The sequence below is a fragment of the Bos grunniens genome, chromosome 24, assembly GCF_055505025.1.
Source record: "Bos grunniens cultivar Pamir isolate PY7600 chromosome 24, Bosgru_T2T1.0, whole genome shotgun sequence".
Classification (NCBI taxonomy): domain Eukaryota; kingdom Metazoa; phylum Chordata; class Mammalia; order Artiodactyla; family Bovidae; genus Bos; species Bos grunniens.
In genome coordinates, this window is record NC_141188.1 from 27830645 (window position 1) to 27857473 (window position 26829).

Below are 26829 nucleotides of genomic sequence, written 5' to 3' on the forward strand. Positions count from 1 at the left end.
AAAGGTCCCATGTTTGGGAAACTTTGTTCAAGGGTGAAAAATGGAAAACTGGAGAAGGAGCCTAGGATGAGAAGATTCAGTTTTTTGAAGGTGAGATACTGCCAGTATTACAGTTTAGTTCCTGAACACTGGTCTACAATTGAAGGTCAGGATAGATAATTAAACAGAGACCTTCAATTCAAGTCTAGGTGAACAATTTAATTATATTATTGTTTAATAGAGTTATTGCTACATGAGACTCAGTTTTATTTCCTCACAGACCAGAAAACCTTCCCAATTAATTTTTTTTCATTACTCATGCATCAAATATGATAGAACTTAGAAATATCACAGGCAAATATAAAATAATTTCTAAACTTTTCCTTAGAATATAAGATAATACCTTATTTTTATCCTTCTTTGTAAGAATGCTGCAAAATTCTAAAGCAATGATTGGCAGTACTGTTTCACTGAATCTGACCTGTAGGCTTTTTCAGCTTTCTGTTAGTCAAATTAACAAAATTAGTATAGAAGTGGAATATGTCATGACGACTTTGGGCACCAGTCAAAACTGAGATTCTGTTTTGTCCTTACTTTACACAGCTAATTAACAATCTAACTTGACAACAGATTTTTCTCATAGTGATTTTTAGAAAAGCTCTTGGTTCAAGAGACTTTGGAAAACAATATGATTCTGAATTTTAGATTCATATTTTAATAAAAATGTTGTTTAGTAACCTCATCTTTTTTCATAAAAGCTTTTAGAGATCTTTCTAAAAGCACCAACAATGTATATAGCAAGGGTCTGCAATATTTGCTGCTTGTGACATACATAGAAAATCCTTCCAGGGTCTCCATATTAATATTGTGATTTTCTCTGTTTGAAAAGAAAAAGAATATGAATGACCTGGCAGTCAATAAGAAGGCAGTATTTTCCCTTGGTGAATATCTCATCTTTTTTCTTTAGCCTTGCAAAGTGCTTTTGTCCTTTATTTGCCACTAATGCTTATGATAAAAAATTAAATTACTGTTCATCCTTTCAATATGTTTTCCTCAGAGGATCTCTGCTGAAGAACAAACATTTAAAAGAGGATGCAGAAGTCTTAGTTTTATACACAGCCCTGCTGTATTATTCATTGAAATGCATTTTTAATGTTAGAGAAAGAAAAGTAAAATATATGTTAATTTCTAAGGTGAGACAGGCAGTGATCGAGGGAATGATTAAATTCACAGAGGCTGGGGATGTGAGCATGATAATAGAATAAGAATGCTTCTCTCTTGGAATCCTGGGCTTTTTCTGTGAATCTTGCAAGGTTTTTTTGAATCAAAGTCTCAAGACCTAATCACCAATAGCTAACAAGCCTCAGACTCTCCATGTTTTCAGTTAAGCAAAACATCCCTAGAGCAAGATTAATAAAAACAAAAACAAGACAAACAAAACAAAAAAGGAAGCCGTGATTGTCCACATAACTGATGAGATTGTATGCTGTATGCTCTGTAAAATTCCCCAGCTTTTATTTCTCCATTAATTTTACATTCCTTAATGAAATTTCTATTCTTGTTATTCGTAAATAAGCCAATTATTTTTCCTAAATCAGTGAAAAGATGTACATGATCATTCTTTTGACTTTTAAAAGCTGATACTTTTTTAGAACAACAAATGAAATGTGCTTTATTTGGTTTCTGAATTGTCATGGCTAATGGTTTTCTTTGTATTGTACTCTCTTGGAATTCAACAATTTATCTTCGGTCCAAAAGAATTGCAGCATCTGGTAAGGAATTGATTTACAAACTTCTCACAATGTAAGAGAGAGATTAAACTTTATGGACTCTGTTCTTCAAGATCCCATAAGCTTCTCTGCTCCTTAGAAAGAGATGGGCAGTGTTGTTTGATGTGAACAAGTGATAGTGAAAGCCCAGGAGTCATAGGATATTTTCTCAAATTCTCCAAAGACATATTCAATCTGTTGTCATCAGAAAACACATATTTAGAATTTAAAGAGGATGAATGTTTTTGTGGGAAGGAAAAAAAGAACCTGTCGTGGGGAGAACTGTCTATTCTTGGTTGTCTGCCAAATACCAAGTAGTAATTGAGTCAGTAGTTTAAAAGAAAAACAGGGGTATTTTCCATTTTCTTTTGTTGAGTACAGATGGACAAAAGCAGAACCATACAGTTAGGAAAACTTGCATGAGGTATGGGCTGATATTTCAAAATCAGTTTTGAAATTTAATTTTTGAACCTGTGAACTCAAAACAATATGCTTTATTATATACTCAATCTCAATATAGAACATCTTACATAATTCACTTTTTTCATGCAATCACTCTATATTAATATTTCCCCTTTCTATCTCTTTCATATATATTAATGTAAAACTGGAGATGCTGTCTGTTTAGGGCAAATGTAGTTCTATTTCAGTCGTCTAACAACATATAAAAAGGAAAATGCCTACTTCTAAAGTATTACATTGATTTTATTCTAGACATGTAGTGTCTTAATTTCATTTTACTCGTTTTATAATGACTATCACCATAGCAACTAGGCAGATTTCATCAAAATATGTAGCTGCATACCTACAATGATTCATGATAAACAGACTATACAGCAGTACTGAACAAGTGAAAATGAAACACAAATTATCAGTCACAATCAAAGACTAACGAAATCAATCACCCCTAAATATGTTTTGTCTTATTTGTTTTTCTTTGTCCTCTTCTGTTCTATTGCCAAGACTCTTCATTAGTTTTCATTACAGAAACATGGGATTCCAGGAGTAAAATTTCTATTTAAAAAATATTACTATTGCTACCTGAGTGTTCTAATTAAATTTGAGAGGAGTATGCTTTCTACAGAAGAGAAGTCGTTAATGTGCTTTAGCCCACCCCAAGTTTTCAGTATAGTCCCAATGTGTCTGGATCTACCAAGGAAAAGTTTATAGAAGTGTGAACTATGTCTCTGAAAGGCAAGGTGGTATCTTCTCCTAGAACCTTGTGAACCTACCACTGTGTGTAACCCTGTCATTGACTTAAAAATCCTAAAGCTCATCTCTTTTATCCTTAAAATGGAATTTCTGCAGCAATTAATTAAAGCACTATGTGTATCTTCAAGCACAATGGCTGACAGGTAAAAATTGCTGGAAGATGTTAACTATGATAATGATTGTGTTAATGGTAGAATAACAAGACTTCCCCTATACACGTGTCTTTCTCCTTTTCCATCTCTAATCATGCTTATTCATATTATCTGCTAGAATTAAAGTTAAATTTCTGAAGCCTTTACTTTCAAATATATTTATCAGGTCAACTTAAAAAAAATAGGTCCATGCTTTCTGTCAGTCATGGTATGTAGCCATATGAGCTATGTTTCAGTGTCAACATCTAATCACATTTCAATCTTCTACCTACTTATCTTGGAAAAATACTCCAATATGCAAAAATTAACTATTTTTTGTCTATAAACATGTATTATTTACAATTACAGGGTATTAATTAGAAACTCTCAGTAGTATTTTCTTGAAAAAGGTATTTTTCCCTATAATTCTACTGGACTCTGGCAAGACATTATAATGTTTTCTTTTCTTTAGCATAACCAAGGACCATGAGTCTCAGACTCAAACACTGAGCTCAAATCAGTAGGAAGTGAAAATTCTAGTTTTCTTTGTATTTACTGACTATAAGCCTTTTATAATTATTGCATCCAGTCTGAAACATCAGAATACAGTCACTTGAAATTTTCTTCTAGGATCTACTGTCAGACAGATGCATAGGCCTGATCTTGAGGTCAAATCTGAGATCTGTGCTAGTTAATTCTTCTCAAAGGACCTTATCCCTTGATTCAGTAAATGAAACATGTACACATGCTAAGAAGATACAAAAAGAGAAAAGTGACAGAGGTCTGGAGGTGGATGCAAAATTCACCACCTCAACCCAAGAAATTAACTAAATAGCATCCAATTTTTACTGTGTACAATGTAGTGATTATATTTAATAGTCATATATTTGAAAGTTATTAGGATCTTAAATGTTCTCACTGCAAAAAAATGGTAAGTATGTGATGCATGGTTAGCTAAGGCTATAGTGGTAACTATTTAGTAATTATAAATGTATCAAATCAACATGTTGTAAACTTTAAACTTGCATCATGTTATATGTTAATTATATCTCATTAATGCTGGGAAAAATAGCATTCAGTAGTGTACATAGATCATGTGCTGAACATAGTACTAGACACTTAAAGGCATCCTTTATTTAGGTATGACATTTGAGAGTAGAAAATATTACCTTTGAAGCTCAGAGAGGATAAATATCTTGTTCACTACTAGGGCTGACATTTAACCTGGGTCTTGTGTACTCCAAAGCTCCATACTCAACCACTGCAATGTTGTTTTAGAGGAAACTAGATCTTAACCCTCAAGCAATTAATTGGGGGAGAAATTTGTTTCTTTATTTTACCAGCTAGCATTAGACCTTTTCGTTTGGAAACACTTTGTATTCTTAAGCTAGATGGGGCCAGGGTGGCATGAATGTTGTCAGATACCAAATCATCATATGTAGGAGAAGGAAGCTATATTTTTAATGGGTAGAAGATTAGCAATTTGTAGTTTTTGGTCCAAAATGGAAAAGAAGAGAAAAATATGAAGTGACAAAAAAGAGAAGAGCAGAAGAGGTGCTTATAAAATGAAAAAATGCTGGAATGATGGAGATTAATAAGCGTTGGGGAGGTGAGTAGGCTAAAGAACAATTAAAAATGTTGGTTCATGTTCCCTTAAAGGTTATTTGTCTTGCTATGATATAAAGCACCCCTCCATCTCCCCTGGTGAAATTTTCTATACTTATGAAAAATTCCAGGAGTGGATCTTGGGATCATTTCAAAGTTTCTTCTCAGTTTTATATCTGGAGAAGCATAGTGAAGCCTAGAAATAGCACATACAGAAGTAGAAGCCTGTAGGCAAAGTGAACCATGAAAATGTGTCTGAGACATCTACAGATCTCTTTGGATGTTAATAAGACCTGGTACTGAAAAAGATTCGTCAAGTAGACCTAAAGCTCACAAAGGTGATGTGCTGACATTGGTGTGACATTTTAAAGTATTGAGTGGCTATTTATTTCAAGGGCAGAACCAAAGTAAGGGTTCCTGCACACACCTTTGCTTCTTAGATATCCGCATAGAGCAAAGACTTATTAACCACACTTTTCTGGAACACAGCTCTCAGAGGTCAACTCTCAGATAGTCAAGATCAATCTTCTTTAAGAAGATTGTAGCTTACAACTATAGCCGACAATTTTGACACTCCCCACCTTAGTGTCCTTTTATGACTCAACAACTATTTGCTGAATAATGTCTCAATTTTCCTTCTGAAACTTATGTATTGTAAATCTGATTCCCCTCCACTTCTCCACTTTATTTGCTCATTATCCTTTTTTTTATTCAAGTGAAACCAGAGAGAAGGTTTAATTCCTTTTAGTGTTTTTCTCATTTGACTAAATTGCAGTAGAATGGCAAAACATATTTTAATGGAATGAATAATTATATCTTTTTTCTCAAAATAGTTTCCTAAGGCAATTTAAATTTTCTTAAAATTAACCTATATCTTCAACATAGAGTTTTTGATTCTACACTCTTGAGAATGGATTTTGTGGATAATATTTTAAACTGAGATAATATTTTTGTGTCTAACCAAGTACTGCTTTTCTCTTCCAACTTTGACAATGAGGGAAATAATGTTTATTGTATAAAGATTCATCATATTTTAAAATAAAATTTGGTGGAAAAGAATCACTTCTGCTAGAATGATGGTGGGCTTCTTCCCCTGTGACTCAGTGGTAAAGAATCCGCCTGCAACACAAGAGCCACAGGAGATGTGGGTTGGATCTCTGGGGCAGGAAGAACCCCTGGAGGAGGGCATGGCAACCCACTCCAACCCCACTCTTGCCTGGAGAATCTTCACGGACAGAGGAGCCTGGTGGTCTACAGTCTATAGGGTTGCCAAGAGTCAGACAGGACTGAAGTGACTTAGAATGCATGCATGCAGAATGATGGCGCTGTACTTTTGTGTGTGTGAGTGCTAAGTCTCTACATTCATGTCCTCTTTTTAAAAAGACTCCACGTTGCTTAGACTTTCCTTTGTTGGGCAGAAGCTTTTAAGTTTAATTAGGTCCCATTTGTTTATTTTTGCTTTTATTTCCAATATTCTGGGAGGTGGGTCATAGAGGATCCTGCAGTATACTAACGCATATATATGGAATTTAGAAAGATGGTAACAATAAGCCTGTATACGAAACAGCAAAAGAGACACTGATGTATAGAACAGTCTTTTGGACTCTGTGGGAGAGGGAAAAGGTGGGATGATTTGGGAGAATGGCATTGAAATACATATAATATCATATATGGAATGAGTCACCAGTCCTGGTTCGATGCACGATACTGGATGCTTGGGGCTGGTGCACTGGGACGACCCAGAGGGATGGTATAGGGAGGGAGGAGGGAGGAGGGTTCAGGATGTGGAACACATGAATATCTGTGGCAGATTCATTTTGATGTATGGCAAAACCAATACAATATTGTAAAGTTAAATAAAATAAAATAAAAAAAAAGAAAAACGATTAAAAAAATAAAAAAAAATAAAAGACTCCACGGATGGAAGCCTGCTAGGCTCCTCCATCCATGGGATTCTCCAGGCCAGAACACTGGAGTGGGTTACTATGCCCTCCTCCAAGGGATCTTCCCAACCCAGGAAAGGAACTTGCCTCTGTTACATCATCTCCTGCCTTGGCAAGTGGGTATTTTATAGTTCAGTTCAGTTCAGCCGCTCAGTTGTGCCCGATTCTTTGCAACCCCATGAACCATAGCATGCCAGGCCTTCTTGTCCATCACCAACTCCTGGAGTTTACCCAAACCCATGTCCATTGAGTGGATGATGCCACCCAACCATCTTATCCTCTGTCGTCCCCTTCTCCTCCTGACCTCAATCTTTCCTAACATCAGGGTCTTTTCCAATGAGTCAGCTCTTCACATCAGGTAGCCAAAGTATTGGAGCTTCAGCTTTAACATCAGTCCTTCCAATGAACACCCAGGACTGATATCCTTTAGAATGGACTGGTTGGACCTCCTTGCAGTCCAAGGGACTCTCAAGAGTCTTCTCCAACACCACAGTTTAAAGGTATCAATTCTTCGGCGCTCAGCTTTCTTTATAGTCCAACTCTCATATCCATACGTGACTATAGGAAAAACCATAGCCTTGACTAGATGGACCTTTGTTGGCAAAGTAATGTCTCTGTTTTTCAATATGCTATCTAGGTTGGTCATAACTTTCCTTCCAAGGAGTAAGTGTCTTTTAATTTCATGGCTGCAATCACCATCTGCAGTGATTTTGGAGCCCAAAAATAAAGTCTGACACTGTTTCCACTGTTCCCCATCTATTTTCCATGAAGTGATGGGACCAGATGTCATGATCTTAGTTTTCTGAATGTTGAGCTTTAAGCCAACTTTTTCACTCTCCTCTTTCACTTTCATCAAGAGGCTCTTTAGTTCCTCTTCACTTTCTGCCATAAAGGTGGTGTCATCTGCATATCTGAGGTTATTGATATTTCTCCTGGCAATCTTGATTCCAGCTTGTGCTTCATCCAGCCCAGCGTTTCTCATGATGTACTCTGCATATTAGTTAAGGAAACAGGGTGACAATATACAGCCTTGACGTACTCCTTTTACTATTTGGAACCAGTCTGTTGTTCCATGTCCAGTTCGAACTGTTGCTTCCTGACCTGCATATAGGTTTCTCAAGAGGCAGATCAGGTGGTCTGGTATTCCCATCTCTTGAAGAATTTTCCACAGTTTCTTGTGATCCACACAGTCAAAGGCTTTGGCATAGTCAATAAAGCAGAAATAGGTGTTTTTCTGGAACTCTCCTACTTTTTCGATGATCCAGCAAATGTTGGCAATTTGATCTCTGGTTCCTCTGCCTTTCTAAAACCAGCTTGAACAACTGGAATTTCACGGTTCACGTATTGCTGAAGCCTGGCTTGGAGAATTTTGAGCATTACTTTATAGCGTGTGAGATGAATGCAATTGTGCGGTAGTTTGAGCAATCTTTGGCATTGCCTTTCTTTGGGATTGGAATGAAAACTGACCTTTTCCAGTCCTGTGGCCACTGCTGAGATTTCCAAATTTGCTGGCATATTGAGTGCAGCACTTTCACAGCATCATCTTTCAGGATTTGAAAAAGCTCAACTGGAATTCCATCACCTCCACTAGCTTTGTTCATAGTGATGCTGCCTAAGGCCCACTTGACTTCACATTCTAGGATGTCTGGCTCTAGGTGAGTGATCACACCATTGTGGTTACCTGGGTCATGAAGCTCTTTTTTGTACAGTTCTTCTGTGTATTCTTGCCACCTTTTCTTAATATCTTCTGCTTCTGTTATGTTCTTACCATTTCTGTCCTTTATTGAGCTCATCTTTGCATGAACTGTTCCCTTGGTATCTCTAATTTTCTTGAAGAGATCTCCAGTCTCTCCCATTCTGTTGTTTTCCTCTATTTCTTTGCATTGATTGCTGAGGAAGCCTTTCTTATCTCTCCTTGCTATTCTTTGGAACTGCTTATAGTATGTAAAGACAATTTACTATGTGATTTCAACCTCAAGAATGAAAAGAATACATTTCAAAAGTAATTTGTTTGGGATTTGAGAAAGTGCTGAGTCATTTGATAGATGAAGTGCATGGTTCCATCAAAATAATACATTATTGATCAGGTATTTTTATTGCATCCTGTCCCCTATGAAACAGCTCAATAGTAACTATGAAATATACATAATTTTTTCTCTGTCTCTTTTCCTTCCCAAATTGCTCATATTATCTATGTGTGACCCCATGACATATAGAGACCATACTAGCATTTGATGAGAAAAATGGACTTTTAAGTGATAATCCTCAATTTCTAGCCCAGAACTTTTTTTTTTTTTTTTTTTTTTTGCAGTTTGCCTTTCAATTTCTTTTTGATATTTCACTCAATTAAAATTTTTGAATGCTATGAGAAAAATTAAATTCTAGTTCTATATATCACTTATTTCTAAGAAATAATTAAAATGACTTTATAAATATAGAATCTTTATATATATATAAATATAGAATCTTTATAAATATAGACTCAATAAATATAGAAGAAAATGATTTTAAGAAGACTCAAGAATGAGAAAAACCAAATAACAAAGGAATGAATATTTTCTCATGTTTCCACCAACGTTGTTATCCAGTCCCTGAACACCATTCGCTTCTTCAGATCCTAGAGCAGATAAGTGAGCAACTTGATAAGCTTGAGGGGTTTGATGATTGTTACATGGAATTATCCCCTTCACTGGCTCATCTAAAATTTCCACCTCCAAGGTACTTTCTAGTTAAGGCACTGTTTACATTAAGTAATGGTTCAAATATACATTATAGTGTTATAGAATTCACCTGTCAATGCAGGAGATACAAGAGATGCAGGTTCAGTCCCTGGGTCTGGAAGATCCCCTGGAGGAGGAAATGACAACCCACCCCAGGTATTCTTACCTGGAAAATCCCATGGGCAGAGGAGCCTGGCAGGCTACAGTCCACGAGGCCGCAAAGAGTTGGCAACTGAGCATGCAAACCCAGGAAAGACAGTACATGCACAAGCTGTCATTTGAATTTGTACAAGGAGGGTGTTACTCAGTTAGTTTCATTATGCTTCTACAGTTCATGCTGGAAGCAGTGACTCCTCAGCACTTTTCTCCTTCCATGTCATCTGGCTGCTTGGCCAACTCACAATTCTTCTCTCTGGAATAAGAGAAAGGAAATATAACCATATTGCCATGCTGTTTTTCAAGCATTAAAGTTGTAGCTTTTTTTCTTCTGTATTTCTTTTTTATTCTGCTCAGATTTGTATTCGCAGGATTTCCTGGCTGGATACCAGTCCTATCTTGACACTTAAAATTTTTTTTTTCACAGTTTAAAGATTTTATCTAAATTATTTTTTTAGATATTAAAGAGAGAATTGGTAAGATGTCCCTCCAGATCAAAGGAGGAATACATTTATAGATTAGGGATATCAAGATGAATATGCAAATGAAGGAAAAACTGACGTTTTCCACAGTGGGTAAAAAAATCAGTTAAACCTCTATTGGATATATTTTACATAGCTACAAATTATTTTGCATTCCTATTTTAAATTTTTTTGTTGCAATATGGTTGATTTACAATGTATTAGTTTCAAGTGTACAGCAAAATGAATCAGTTATATATATACATATATCCACTCTTTTTTTTTTTTTCAGATTCTTTTCTCATATAGGCCATTACGGAGTATTGAGAAGAGCTCCCTGTGGTATACAGTAGGTCCTTATTATCTATTTTATGTATAGTAGTGTGTATGTATCAATCCCAATCTCCCAGCTCATCCCTCCCCTCCATCCCCTGGTAACCATACATTTGTTCTACATCTGTGACTCTACTTCTGTTGTGTAAATCAGTTCACTTGTACCCCCTTTTTTTTAAGGCTCCATGTATAAGTGATATTATATGACATTTGTCTGTCTGTGTCTGATTTATTGCACTCAATATGACAGTCTCTAAGTCTATTCGTGTTCCTGCAAATGGCATTATTTTGTTCTCCTTTATGGATGAGTAGTATTCCATTGTGTTTATGTACAACATCTTCTTTACCCATTCCTCTGTTGATGGACATTTAGGTTGCTTCCATGTCCTGGCTACTGATACAGCCACTATGGAAAACAGTATGGAGGTTCCTTAAAAAACTGAAAATAGAACTACCATATGATCCAGTAATCCTATTCCTGGGCATATAACCAGAGAAAACCATACTTTAAAAAGATACATGCAGCCCAATGTACATTGCAGTATTATTTACAAGATTGTGCTCAGTTGCTAAGTGTTGTCTGACTCTTTGCAATACCAAGAACTGTAGCCTGCAAGGCTGCTCTGTCCATAGGATTTTCCAGGCAAGAATACTGGAATGGATAGCCATTTCTTTGACATAATGGATTGACTTTCCTTCCTTCCTTTTGTTCATTGAGTTTCTCTGTTCCCTGAATTATCTCTATATCCTCTAGGACCTCTTTTCCTTTCATCTTTTTTTCTTCCTTTGACTATTAAGAGTTCCTCAAATGTCTAACGGTTCTCATTTGGTCATTCATAATAATAATGAAGGAGTAAGAAGGTGGCTTGAGTTTGTATTTACATGGATAGAAATTTTGGATGGCAAGTACTGCTTAACTCATGAAGAATGGACATTTCACTGAAGGCTCAGCCAATGCCTGAATCTAGAATGTTCTTCCACTATACCCACACAAAATGCACAGAAAGTTTTGTGCACATTTGCCCCTTCATTAAAAGCTTAGCTCTTGGCCTTTCCATGTGCCAGAGTACCTTCAATTAATACCTGATTTTTAACACACGTCTTACTTTTTTCCTCGGTTCCATTTGAGTGAATGAGTCTGGTGTCACTCTGGGTTTTTTAAAGCAGATTCTTTTCCTCCGTTATTGTCAGTCTCTCCGCACAGACACCAAGTATTCACCGTATGTCACTGAGGACCTGTCATGTGCCAGGCACTGCTCTTGGTGCTGGGAGATACACCATGTACATCAATAAGCAGAACAGACACAAATTGCTACCTCGTGGAGCTTACATCCTTCTTGGGGAGATATGTCTTCTACTTTTCATGAGGCCCAGTATTTTTTAATCTGATTATTGGCCACTTGAATTTCCTTTTTTTAAATTGCTTATTCATACTCCTTGTGCATCTTTCCATTGGGATGTTTTCTTTTGTTATTAGTTTGTAAGAGATTAGTGCATTTTGGAGACACTGGCCTTTTGTGTCATGCATTTTGTAAATTAGATCAACAATGAGGTATTGTGATTTGTCTTTTCAAATTTAGAAAAACTACAAATCTAATACAATCTAATGCTAGTAATGATGCAAGGAAATGAATACCATCTTACATTGTTTATGAAGTATGAACTGATGCAGCATTTAAAAAAGTAACTTGGAAATTTGTATTTAAATTTAAAAGCTAGATACCACTGATTATCAATCACATTTCAAAATAAAAACACCAGCAGATTAAGATATTGTGAATTGAAGACATTTTTAAAGCAGGACAAGACAATATAAAAAGGGTGATGACTGATGTTCCTGCTGAAGTTATTTGTGTTGCTGTTATACAACTTGCATTCTATGTCTTCTTATGTAATTGTCAATAAGCTATACTGTGTTCAAGAATATATTGGATTCAGAGGCTATCTAAAAAATTTCTTCTAGGTTTCACCTCTGGAAGCACCCAGCTCACAGGTATAGAAATAATACTTAACCTCCATCAGTGTGCAAAGGAATTAAAAAACTGTAGTATATCATGGAAAAAAACCATAGTATATCATGGAATGAAATACTGCGTAACTGAAATAATGAGATTGGTCTAAACATATGTACATGATACCAGCAATGCATAATTAAGTGAAAAAAGAGGTGCAGATAATATTTATTATATCATCCCATTTATAAACAAATAAAATAGATGAACTTGTTTATTTGAGCATAGAGAAAATTATAGAGGGCTTCACAGCAGATTGTTAACCTAATAGGTGTGAAATAGAAAAAAAGAATACAGGGGAATGTTTAAATTATGCTTTGTGAATATTTAGGTTTCAACTTTTTGTTTATATAAACATATACTCTTTTAAAAATAGCTAAAGGAATTTTTTTATAAAGGGTAAAACAAAGTATATTGTAATTCCTGACTAAGAATTCTGAATCAGAATCTTGGGATACAAGTCTTAAATTTTTAACTTTTATAATGCTCCTTATGTAATTCTAATGTACACTTTAGTGTTATACTCAGTCACTTAAAGAAAATCAATAACTAGGAAAATAAAAACATTTAAATTAATGTATCTAGATAAAGGCTTATCCATGTATACACGGATAACATGAATTTCTGGTATGAATACAGCTTGGCTTGGTTCTCATAAGCAAGGCTATCACAGACAAGACAAAGTGTAGTGCTAACAGAGGTGAATGTGGTTGTGCGTCTGGATCAGAATCCTGGCATAAAACTGACCCCCAAGAAGCTGTGCTGTGCTCAGTTGTGTCCAACTCTTTGCAACCCCATGGACTATAGCCCGCCAGGCTCCTCTGTCAGTGGGATTCTCCAGGCGAGAACACTGGAATGGGTTGTTGTGCCCTCCTCCGGGGATCTTCCTGGTCCAGGGATTGAACTCTTTTAGTCTCTTATTCTCCTGCATTGGCAGGTGGGTTCTTTACCACTAGCACCACTTGGGATGCCCAACTGTTGCCTTCATTCCTCCACTATTGTGAATGAATGGAAAAAGATACAGCTGCGGGTCATCTTTCATGAAGCTTCAAACTTACTTAAAAAGGGATGGCTAGTGAGTTTGGGATCGACATGCACACATTGCTGTATTTAAAATGGGTAACCAATAAGGACCTACTGTATGAAACCGCTCAATGTTATGTGGCAGCCTGGATGGAAGGGGAGTTTGGGAGAGAATGAATAAATGTACATGTATGGCTGAATCCCTTTACTGCCCACCTGAAACTATTACAACATTGTTAACTGGCTGTACCCCAATATAAAATGAAACATTTAAAAAGGTGATGTAAAATAATGTGCATTGAAAATCATTTGAATAAAATTAAAATTTAACACAGAGCTGTTTACTTAATTATTTTCTGACATTTTACAAATATTAAACAATGGCTTGTTTATTTTCAGAAAATAATTGCAAACATGACTGTTGTCTGGGAAGAGTCACAGTCAGGACTTTCTCCTTCCTTTTGTTTTATGAGGCAACATTTTTCATAATATCTTTTGTAACTGGTGATGAGTAATGCTTGATTTCTTTCCTTTCCTGTTTTGTAACTCAGAAACCTAATTTTAAGGGATACGATTTTTCACTTCAAAAAAATTTTCAGGCTTCTATAATGATTTAAGCCTATCAATACTTCTTGCTTAGTTCCTAATTAACAGTAGAGTTGTGGAAAATATTATGATTTTCCTCTACTAGTTCTATTTGATGCTGTAGTTCATAAACTTGAAGGGAAAAAAAAGCACATTTGCAATCCTCTGGGCTTCCCTGGTGACTCAGATGATAATCTGCCTGTAATGCAGGAGACTGGGATTTGATCCATGGGTCAGGAAGATACCCTGAAGAAGGGCATGGCTACCCACCCAAGTTTCTTGCCTGGAGAATTCCACGGACAGAGGAGCCTGGTGGGCTGCCAGGCCGTGGGGGTCGCAAAGAGTCAGGAAAGACTGAGCGACTAATACTTTCACTTCCCTTAAATTGCCTCTGACATGAGAAATTTTTTTTTCTTTAAAAAAAATTTTATTTATTTATTTTAATTGGAGGCTAATTACTTTACAATATTGTGGTGGTTTTTGCCATACATTCACATGAATCAGCCATGGGTGTACATGTGTTCCCCATCCTGAACCCCACTCCCATCTCCCTCCCCATCCCATCTCTCAGGGTCATCCCAGTGTACCAGCCCTAAGCACCCTGTATCATGCATCAAACCTGGACTGGCTATCTATTTCACATATGGTAATATACATGTTTCAATGCTATTCTCTCAAATCATCCCACCCTCGTCCTCTCCCACAGAGTCCAAAAGTCTGTTCTTTACATCTGTGTCTCTTTTGCTGTCTCACATACAGGGTTATCGTTACCATCTTTCTAAATCCCATATATACGCATTAATATTCTGTATTGGTGTTTTTCTTTCTGACTTCACTCTGTATAATAGGCTCCAGTTTCATCCACCTCATTAGAACTGATTCAAATGCATTCTTTTTAATAGCTGAGTAATAGTCCATTGTGTATATTTACCACAGCTTTCTTATCCATTCGTCTGCTGATGGACATCTAGGTTGCTTCCATGTCCTGGCTATTGTAAACAGTGCTGTGATGAACATTGGGGTGCATGTGTCCCTTTCAATTCTGGTTTCTTTGGTGTGTATGTCCAGCAGTGGGACTGTTGGGTCGTATGGCAGTTCTATTTCCAGTTTTTTAAGGAATCTCCACACTGTTCTCCATAGTGGCTGTACTAGTTTGCATGCCCACCAACAGTGTAAGAGGGTTTCTTTTCTCCGCACCCTCTCCAGAATTTATTGTTTGTAGACTTTTTGATAGCAGCCATTCTGACCGGCGTGAGATGGTACCTCATTGTGGTTTTGATTTGCATTTCTCTGATAATAAGTGGTAATAATTTCTGGGCTCCAAAATCACTGTGGATGGTGATTGCAGCCATGAAATTAAAAGATGCTTGCTGCTTGGAAGGAAAGTTATGACCAACCTAGATAGCATATTCAAAAGCAGAGATATTACTTTGCCAACAAAGGTCCATCTAGTCAACGCTATGGTTTTTCCAGTAGTCACGTATGGATGTGAGAGTTGGATTATAATGAAAGCTGAGTGCTGAAGAATTGATGCTTTTGAACTGTGGTGTTGGAGAAGACTCTTGAGAGTCCCTTGGACTGCAAGGATATCCAACCAGTCCATCTTAAAGGGGATCAGTCCTTGGTGTTCATTGGAGGGACTGATGCTGAAGCTGAAACTCCAATACTTTGGCTACCTGATATGGAGAGCTGACTCATTTAAAAAGACCCTGATGTTGGGAAAGATTGAGGGCAGGAGGAGAAGGGGACAACAGAGGATAAGATGGTTGGATGGCATCATCGATACAATGCACATGGGTTTGGGTGGACTCTGGTAGTTGGTGATGGACAGGGAGGCCTGGCGTGCTGTGGTTCAGGGGGTCGCGGAGAGTCGGACACGACGGAGTGACTGAACTGACTGAACTGAACTGATAATGAGTGATGCTGAACATCTTTTCATGTGTTTGTTAGCCATCTATATGTCTTCTTTGGAGAAATGTCTGCTTAGTTCTTTGGCCCGACATGAGAAATTATATCCAGACATTCGTCTTAGCATGGTTACAGTAAAAATGATGCCCTGTTTTACCAGTTCTTTCTTTTTTAATTGAAGTATCATTGCTTTACAATGTTCTGTTTTTCTGCTGTACAGTGAAGTAAGTCAGCTATATATATACATATATCCTCTTCCTCTAGAACCTCCCTCCATCCTGCACCATATCCCACCCATCTAAGTCATCACAGAGCACCAAGCTGAGCTCCCTGTGCTATACAGCAGGTTCCCACATGTCTATTTTACACATGGGAGTGTATAGATGTCAATCCTAATCTCCCAGTTTGTTCCCCCTTTCCCTTCCCCCACTGTGTGCACATGTCCATTCCCTTTGCATCTCTATTTCTGCCCTGGAAATAGGTTCATCAGCACCATTTTTCTAGATTCCACATGTACGTGTTAATATATGATATGGGGTTTTGTCCTTCTGACTTACTTCACTCTGTATGACAGACTCTCAGCCCATCCACATCCTACGAACAACCCAATTTTGTTCCTTGTTATGGCTGAGTAATATTCCATTGTGTATAACATACCTTCTTTATCCATTCATTTGTCCATAGACATTTAGGTTTTTTCCATGCCAGGACATGGAAAGAACCTAAATCACCAGTTCTTTTTTCCTGAGCCTATTAGATTAGAGTTCATGGACCAGCTGGAATCAAAATCAGCCTTAGGAGCTTGTCAAAAATGAAGATCCCAGTATCTTACACTCAATATTCTAATTTAGTCAGTCTGGGTTGAAATCCAAGGATCTGCATTATTAATAAGCATCCCTGGGGTTCTTATGGATACCTACAATAGTCCAGACAGTAAATATTAGACCCTTTGGTAATAAAGTGTTTTCCTCTACATATAATGTGTACTCATAGACAAAATGCAGTGGAAAGTGGAGATAATAACTTGCCTAGTTCTGGGGAGAAAGGTTCTTAGTGTGCAAGAATATCTATTGGAAGATAATAGGACTCATTTTATTGTAAAATGGAAAATCTCCCCTCATTCATTTCCCCATATGACTATAGTAATAAATAAAGAGCTTATATGTAAAGTCATTTAAATAGCTTTAGTGGTTTTAAAATATGTCCACAAAATTCTCTTATATTCCTCTTTTCAGAAGGAGCATCTTCATTCTTCTGTTGTGCTGAACATCGGCTGCAGTTAGTGACTCTTTTCAAAGGATGGGATGTCATGAGAGTGACAAAGTATGATTTCTGAGGCTAGATTGCAAAAGATACCATGGCTTCTATCTTTAGCTCTCATCACTCATTCTCGGGCCCTGGGGCTGCCATGTTATGACCATGTTCCAGGAATCATGATAAAAGTCTAGGTGGGGAGATTCTTAGATCTCCTGCTAACAGTCATCACCAACTTGTCAGTCAATTGAGTCACGAGGAGTCTCCTTTACAGCAGATCTGCAAACCCTGGACATGCCTTCAGATGACTCCAGCTGTGGCTGACAACTTGCTGTAACCTCACAAGAGCCACGGAGTCAGAACTTCCCAGATGAGCCGTCTTCACATAGCTGACACACAAAAACTGTGAGAGTTATTAAAGTTTATTGTGGTTTAAGCCACTAAGTTGTGGATAGGTAGATGTGTTCAGTCATGCCCAACTCTTTGCAACCCCATGGACTGTAGCCCACCAGGCTTCTCTGTCCATGGAATTCTCCAGGCAAGAATACTGGAGTGGGTTGCCATTTCCTTTTCCAGGGGATCTCTCTGACCCAGGGATTGAACCTGATCTTCTGCATCACAGGCAGATTCTTTACCATCTGAGCCACCAGGGAAGCCCAGGTTTCTGCTCTAAAACATTGTGAATTAGCTGTAAATATATATGTATATATACCCGCTTCCCTGGTGGCTCAGATGGTAGAGAATCTGCCTGCAGTGTGGGAGACCTGGGTTCAATCCCTGGGTTGGAAGATCTCCAGGAGGAGGGCATGGCAACCTACTCCAGTATTCTTGCCTGGAGAATCCCCATGGACAGAGGAGCCAGTTGGGCTACAGTCCATGGGGTCGCAAAGAATTGGACATGACTGAGCAACTAATCACACACACATATATATCCCATCCCTCTTGAGCCTCCCTCCTAACCCTCCTCCCAGCCCCCCACTGCCATTCCAGCCCTCCAGGTCATCACAGAACACTGAGCTGAGTTCCTTGTGCTTACTTCCTGCTAGCTATCTATTTTATATATGCAGTATATATATGTCAATGCTACTCTTTCAGTTCATTCCTCTCCCCTTCCGCCTTTGTGTCCACAGTCTGTCCTCTATGTCTGTGACTCTATTCCTGTCCCAGAAACAGGTTCATCAGTACCATTTTTTCTAATAAATAGTACATTTTTGAGAGAGACATTTTAACAATAATATAACTCCAAGAGCTTAGGTGAGAAATTGGATATTTTTTTCTGTGTATCATCTGTTCTTTCTCTTGAAAAATACGTATTGACACCTACTACGTGTCAGTCACTCTTCTAGGAGCTTGGTATACATCCATAAACATGTGTACTGTATTTCAGTATTACTTATTATTATTTAAATATTTAAATATATAAGTATTGAAGACATACCAAGTGTATGTAGAAATACATATATGGAATAGGCCCTACCTTTTTTAAGCTATTGTGCACTTTTCACATGAATGTTTTTTATGAATGCAACATTATTCAAAAATGAACTTTTAAGTAAATTCTGTGTCAATTAAAATACTCATTATAATGACAAAATAATTAATATAGTGCTTTTGTCTGTATCCTATCTTTTGGCTGTTCTTACAAGTTCAATAAAAATGTTTGAGTTCTTCAGATTATCCTGTCTGTCAACCTGTCACATTTTAATGCCCTCTGTTTGTTAGGGACATTCTACCCAGGGGCCTCTTTATCTTTTTGTTTCATTTTAATAAAAAGTGATTATGTTATATGGTACATGAGTTTTTTTGTATAACACCTTTTTCACACATCATTACTATTACAATAAAAAGGAAAACAAAATAGCTATTTTTTTTAAGTGGAGGATGATACTGTCTACCACTTTTATGGCATTTATATTAAAACTGTGTGTCTCTGGATTTATCAGTGATCTATAAAATTACATTTTAAGCATAAAATGATAAATGCAGGTTTAAAAATATAAACCTTATTTCAAATGAGATCCACTTTACAATGGAAATGCAATTAGTTATAGCTGTTAGTAATAGCAGCCTTTCATAGACTTAAAATGGTTTATGCTTTTTAAAAAAGCTTTTTATATACCAATAGCTAATTGAGTTTATATTCACCTGTTTATAGATAAGTAACTACACTCCAAGAAATTTTAGTCAAAGTTAGCTCTTGGATATTGACAGAAAAACAACAAAACCCCAGCTTGTGACTCTCAGCCCACATTCGTTATTTTTAAAATCACACTGAGGCTTCATCACAGTATTATAGGATGAAACAAAGAAGCATTCATTTCGTAAGTGTTTAATTTTCATCTTGAGGAAAGTAACTTCAAGTGTCAGTGTCTTAAATTCTTAATTATTTGTCAGGCCAATGTGAATTTATTCTTTATTTTTATTTTAAAATGGACTTGAGAAAATGATATTAAAGAAAGTTTATTTGAAAAAGAAACTATAAAGTCACTGTTCTCTAAAATGATCACATTTAATTTTATACTTTCACATTCTAGTTTTTAATGTAATCATAACAATAGCAGACATGTAATTACATGTATGTGCATTTATTTAATAGCCTATCAGTAGCCTAACTTTTGGTATTACAGACATCATTGCAAGCTATGTCTTGGGTACTGGACTTTGCCTATAGATAATTGTCCTTATTTAATTAGCATTAAGTGTTGAGGAACATTAATAATCAAAGATGTGGACATATATTTGCTCAGTCGCTAAGTTGTGTCTGACTCTTTGCGACCCCATGGACTGCAGCACACCAGGCTCCCCAATTCTTTGTTATCTCCCAGAGTTTGCTCAAACTCACGTCCATTGAGTAGGTGATGCCATGCCCTTGGTAATATATTTCTGTTTAGTTCAGTTCAGTCACTCAGTCATGTCCGACTCTTTGTGACCCCATGAATCGCAGCACGCCAGGCCTCCCTGTCCATCACCAACTCTCGGAGTTCACTCAAACTTATGTGCATTGAGTTGGTGATGCCATCTAGCCATCTCATCCTCTGTTGTCCCCTTCTCCTCCTGCCCCCAATCCCTCCCAGCATCAGGGTCTTTTCCAATGAGTCAACTCTTTGCATGAGGTGGCCAAAGTATTGGAGTTTCAGCCTCAGATTTAGTCCTTCCAATGAACACCCAGGACTGGTCTCCTTTAGGATGGACTGGTTGGATTTCCTTGCAGTCCATGGGACTCTTAAGAGTCTTCACCAACACCACAGTTCAAAGGCATCAATTCTTCAGCACTCAGCTTTCTTCACAGTCCAACTCTTACATCCATACATGACCACTGGAAAAACCATAGCCTTGATGCTAAAGCTGAAACTCCAGTACTTTGAGATGAGATGGCTGGATGGCATCACTGACGCGATGGACATTGAGTCTTGGTGAACTCCGGAGTTGGTGATGGACAGGGAGGCCTGGCGTGCTGCGATTCATGGGGTTGCAAAGAGTCGGACAGGACTGAGTGACTGATCTGATCTGATCTGATCTGACTAGATGGACCTTTGTTGGCAAAGTCCAACAAAGGTCTTTAATATGCTATCTAGGTTGGTCATAACTTTCCTTCCATGGAGTAAGCATCTTTTAATTTCATGGTTGCAGTCACCATCTGTAGTGATTTTGGAGCCCAGAAAAATAAAGTCTGACACTGTTTCCACTGTTTCCCCATCTATTTCCCATGAAGTGACGGGACCGGATGCCATGATCTTCGTTTTCTGAATGTTGAGCTTTAAGCCAACTTTTTCACTCTCCTCTTTCACTTTCATCAAGAGGCTTTTGAGTTCCTCTTCACTTTCTGCCATAAGGGTGGTGTCATCTGCATATCTGAGGTTATTGATATTTCTCCCGGCAATCTTGATTCCAGCTTGTGCTTCTTCCAGCCCAGCGTTTCTCATGATGTACTCTGCATATAAGTTAAATAAGCAGGGTGGCAATATACAGCCTTGACGTATTCCTTTTCCTATTTGGAACAAGTCTGTTGTTTCATGTCCAGTTCTAACTGTTGCTTCCTGACCTGCATATAGGTTTTTCTCCCTAAAACTGTGGTTCTAATTCTCCATGTTGTTAGAAATGGAGCCCCACTGAAGGCAAATAAATCTTGTTTTGCTTCTTGTCCATAGACTAGCACAAATAAACACCTAAACATCATTGCCACATGGATACATTGGTAAAAGCACTGATTTCTGTCCCAATCCTCATGTCTATTCTACTCCTTTGGACATTACTGTTTAAGAATATTTTGGTTTGTTTAGCAACTTATACAAATTTTAGTGTTTTTTGTTATAATTTATATGGATTTAAACTTTCCAGGCATTAAGTGAATATTTACCCACTTATGTGTTCAAAACTTACTCATTAGATATTTGTATACTCTGTGAAAATGTAAGCTAGTCTCACCCCAGGACCTCTGGGGTAAGAGAGAAGCTCAAATAATTTGGGAAAGAATTAGGGTTTGTCAAGTTACAGAAATGGTACTGAATTCCACATTTTCTATGGGAATTTGTCATCTTCAAATTTGTAAAAATTGAAATAAATTTAGAGTGTAATAGTGACCATACTATTTGTGAACTGAAACATCTTTGAAGATGAAAGAGGCTGCTTTTCATAATTATGTCAGGACAACAGGTATAAACTGTGAATCTTCTGTAAAAAAATGAATACAGTCAGTCCGATCATAGTAACAACCTTATTCTAAACCTCTTCTAAATCTCCACTTAACCTCTAACCTCTAAACCTCCAACTGCTAACCCTCTAATCTCTGTCTAAATCTCTAGATCTCTTTGCTTTAGATTAGATTTAGATCTAATTGCTTGAAAATGAAGTCGCTCAGTCATGTCCAACTCTTTGTGACCCCATGGACTGTAGCCTACCAGGCTCCTCTGTCCGTGGGATTTTCCAGGCAAGAGTAGTGGGGTGGGGTGCTTCTAAACCTCCATTTACATAGTTAGGAGAGCATTATGTTGTGAAAAGAAAGGTGCTGGGACTGGAAGTTGTGGATGTTGGAAGCACATGGAGAAGCAGTCACTGTCATAGACACATGCCTGAAGCAGAGGTGGGGAAAGGGAGGGAGGGATTCCTCCAGGTTCTCTTCTCCTTCTGTTGTCAATCACTTAGCACTACCTCTCTATGGCTCAGGCAGTAAAGAATCCGCCTGCAGTGCAAGAGACACGGGAGACCCAGGTTCAGTCCCTAGGTCAGGAAGATCCCCTGGAGCAGGAAAATGGCAACCTAGTCTAGTATTCTTGCCTGGAAAATCCTGTGGACAGAGGAGCCTGGCAGGCTACAGTCCATAGGGTCACAAAGAGTTGAACATGACTGAAGGGACTTGGCACTCTGAACCAGAGATCAATTCCTTAAAGGAGTCTGGGCGTTTGTCTGGGGTTTATATTTTCAGCCCCTCAGTGATACCAAACAGAAAAATGTAAGGGAAGAGAATGGATTTGAAGACAACTAACCATGGAGATCAAACCAGGCAATCCTTAAGGAAATCAATCCTGAATATTCATTGGAAGGACTGATGCTGAAGCTCCAATACTTTGGCCACTTGATGCAAAGAGCCAACTCACTGAAAAAGACCCTGATGCTGGAAAATATTGAGGGTAGGAGGAGAAGGGAATAGCAGAGGATGAGATGGTTGGATAGCATCATCAACTCCATGGGTATGAGTCTGAGCAAACTCCAGGAGATAGTGAAGGACATGGAAGCCTGGTATGCTACAGTCCACGGGGGTCACAAAGGGTCAGACATGACTTAGTGACTGAACAAGAAAATGGTCACTACCTCCAGTCTAATCACATTTAAGGAGAATGAAAAGCAACATACAAGCAAAGGTGGCTCATCAGCGGGCTGTGCTTTCAGGTCTAATGCACAACTAGACGTAGTTTAATTTTTCACATGAGCTACAGTCTCCTGTTGGGTTTCCCAAGTGGCACTAGTGGTAAAGAACCTTCCTGCCAATGAAGGAGACATAAGAGATGTGGCTTCAATCCCTGGGTTGGGAAGATCCCTTGAAAAAGGTTAAAGCAACCCATTCCAGTATTCTTGCTTGGAGAATCCCATGGACAGAGAAGCCTGGTGGGCTATGGTCCATGGGGTGGCAAAGAGTTGGACATGACTGAAGTGACTTAGCACACATACACAGTTACCTATTAGCCATTTAAAAGCCCCTGGGAACTGAGAACCCAGCAACCGGGCACTGATAGGAAAGGCTCGGCAGATATAATACCTCTAGTTAAGAGCACAGGACAGGACAATGCAGATTTACTATTTTTATTTTTGGTCATTAAAGTATGTAAGATTTGTATGTATAGTAAATAAGTAATCTAAGATATATTTATACTATCTGGTTAACATTTTGCTTTTATTTCTTTTCCTGAGATATAAATAGGAGAAAAGTCAATAAAGAAAGGGAGTTCCTAGCAGTTAAAATTTTTGATGAAAAAAGTAAAAGTGTTAGCTGCTCAGCTGTGCCCAACTGTTTGTGACTCCATGGACTGTAACACGCCAGGCTCCTCTGTTCATGGAATTCTCCAGGAAAGAATACTGGAGTGGATAACCATTCCCTTCTCCAGGGGATCTTGCCGACTCAGAGATCAAGCCTGGGTCTTTTGCATTGCAGGTGGATTCTTTACCATCTGTGCTACCAGGGAAGCCCCAAAATCTTGATGCATGTTATTAATTAGTATTTTGGATGCCCATCTCTTTATACTCTCAAAGTCAATGAAATGTATAAATATCAGTTGAGAAGGGATGCTGTTTTTATCTCAGCCTCACTCTATACATAGCTGAGATTTTTATTTCTTTTTGACTTCTCTTCATATGCACAGGCATAATTACAGTCTGTATATTATCCACCCTGTGTCTAGACCAGGGCAACAGCCACTTCTACCGATTTCAGTATCTTGTGCCTTCAACTGTGACTTTCTGAAGCCAGAAGAATCAAGGATCTGTCCGTATAAATTGAACAGCTATGCTCCTATTCTGAGGAGAAAAATGATTACTGGCTAAAGTCTAATTAAAATTCTAAATTACGGGCTTCAAAATTCTTAATCACTAGGATTCTCTCTGCTTAGTTGATCTCATTTTCTGTAACATTTAAAGTCAAACACTGAGCTCCACAAAAGCAAATATATTCACTCTTCCCCACATAGGAATCAGTAGTCTCAACCTCCAGTCCTGGTCTCCTATCAGTTTACTGCCTACTGCTGGCTCATTGCCTTCCACAGGTCATAATACTCTTCTCTCAGTCGGAACTGTTTTTTTTTTTTTTTTTTATAACTCATCCTTACCATGACAACTTCTCTGACTCTAGGTAGAATGATCATGAGATTTATTATTCAAAGTGGAACACTTTAAAGTGCAAAAAAGATGCTCTTAGTAATTACACCAGGAAAAGGCAAAATTTACAACTGTCTCTGGCAAACCAAGATAAATGTTCACCCTAACTATAGTCTTCATCATTCGTAAAACGGCATCACAGGCACATCTCAATAAATACAGATAGAGATATCTTCTCTCTTCTTCCCTCTCCCCTTTTTTCCACCTGTTATTCACTCTAACTTTGATTTAGCTCAAGATCCAAGGAAATAATTATTTTAATATTTAAATGTATGAGTTTTTCCACCTACCTCTTTTGCCCTGGGGACTAACTTTCAGTTTATCTTTGGTGACCACTGAATATTGTTTGCATTTTCTAGTTGCATTGTCTGTTCATAACTGATAGGGTTTGAAAGAATGGAGATCTGGCGGTAACTTTGAGTAAAAGTAGGTAGGATGCCTTTTTGTCATGCCAGGGTTTAGGAGACAGGAGGATAAGACTGGCCAACAAGAGTAAGGATCAGTCTGACTGGCAAGGGAAAGACCATAGGTACTGTGGATCTAGATAAGGAAGTTGTGAAGAGAGAAATTTCACCTAATGGGAAGGTAAGAAAGTTAAGGGTTTCCCTGGTAACTCAGTGGTAAAGAATCTGCCTGCCTATGCAGGAGACCTGGGTTCAATCCCAGGATCAGGAAGATCCCCTGGAGAAGGGAATGGCAACTCACTCCAGTATTCTTGCGTGGGAAATCCCACTGACAGAGGAAGCTGGTGGGCTTCAGTCCATGGGTTTGCAACAGAGTCAGACAGGACTTAGCCACTAAACTAAAACAAAGCAAGCCATTGCCTGTTGCAAATGGTTGTTCAATAAGGATCCAGATTACAGGAGACCAGGAACAAGCACGAGCATTATTAGCTGATGCTAGGCTGATGCATACTTTCTGGTTTTACTACAGGATGACGTGTGTGAGTAATTTTGAAACCACAACTCTTAATCCTAGGAAAATGTTACCTTCATGAGCTAGCTCAGCAATGCAAGGTTCCTAATCCTTTGACCAGTCAGTTTGCCTGAGATTTTCTGATTTAGAATTGAATTCACAGTATTCACCATTGTGTTATTAAAATATCTTCTCAACATTTAGCTGATATTTGGGACTTTCAGTTGGATAAATAAGTTGCACCTCTTACATCAAGGGAAACCATTTGCAGTTGTATAATGGATTTACTTAAGATTATTAACCAATAAAAATGAACATGCATTTTTTTGGTGGCCTCTAAAATTCTTAAATTTGTTTTACTTTGTCTTATAATGAGTGTAAAAAGATGAAAGAAAAGAGTTGAGCTTACAGCTTTTGTGTTAATGTCAGTAAAGCTGCATGCTTGTTAGTTCTCTTGCCCTCTTTAATCAAACGCCAATAGAAGAAACCATTTAAAACTGGAAACCACTCACCACCAACAAAATAGTATAGGAATTGGGACTAACAAGAAGGTTTAAGTTGATAGCTTAGATGTCTCAACTCACCTTCTACCTTTTGTATTTAAAATCTTTTACTTGTGATTGTTTCATTGAAAGTTTTCTCTATTCTGTCAATGGCTCTTATCCAACTAGCAATTCCTAGCTCCAATATCAGATCACTTCTAATGTCACATCCCTCTCTCTGTTTATATCTCTCACACACATATACACACATATGTATGTACATACACATCCATAAATGTACGTATGCGTCTCCTGAACTGGCAGGTGGATTCTTTATCTGTGCACCACTTCTTAAAAGTACGTTCAACAAGCAAAATCTGGGTTATGCTTTTCTTTCCAAAAACTCTGCTTTTTTTAAAATAGCTGACTGCTGAGATAAAAATGAAGTTGACCAAATACAAAAGTAAGGTGAAAATTTTCATGCAAAGGTATACAAAAGAACCTATAAAAAATAACCGAAATTGCTTTATATTTCAAAAATCATGAGTGAATGTATCTGTACCTTTAAAATAGCTGGAGGCTGATAAACACAGCTGTCCATAATGAGAAAGCAGATTACATCATGTCACTCTAAATAAGCCTTCTAATGAGAAATCAGGATTAAGTTGAATCTGGAGGAGAAATTTGTATTTGCCTTGAGAATTTCAAGCTGAACTTCCCTGGGGAGAATGATGGATCATTAAGAGATTTTAATTTGAAATGAGGTTATAGGATTGTAAATTGCTGACAGATATTTAGTAAATGATTTAGTGTTTGTGTTTACATTCTAGCTTAGGAAAGATTTTGACTTTTTCAGCAAACTGAAAAAATGTCTTCAAAACACTTTTAGCTAATCAAAATGAAGTGTCCAAAGAAGGGGGAAGAACGAGCAATTAAAACTGATATATTTGAATTATGCATTAAAATTCAACAATAA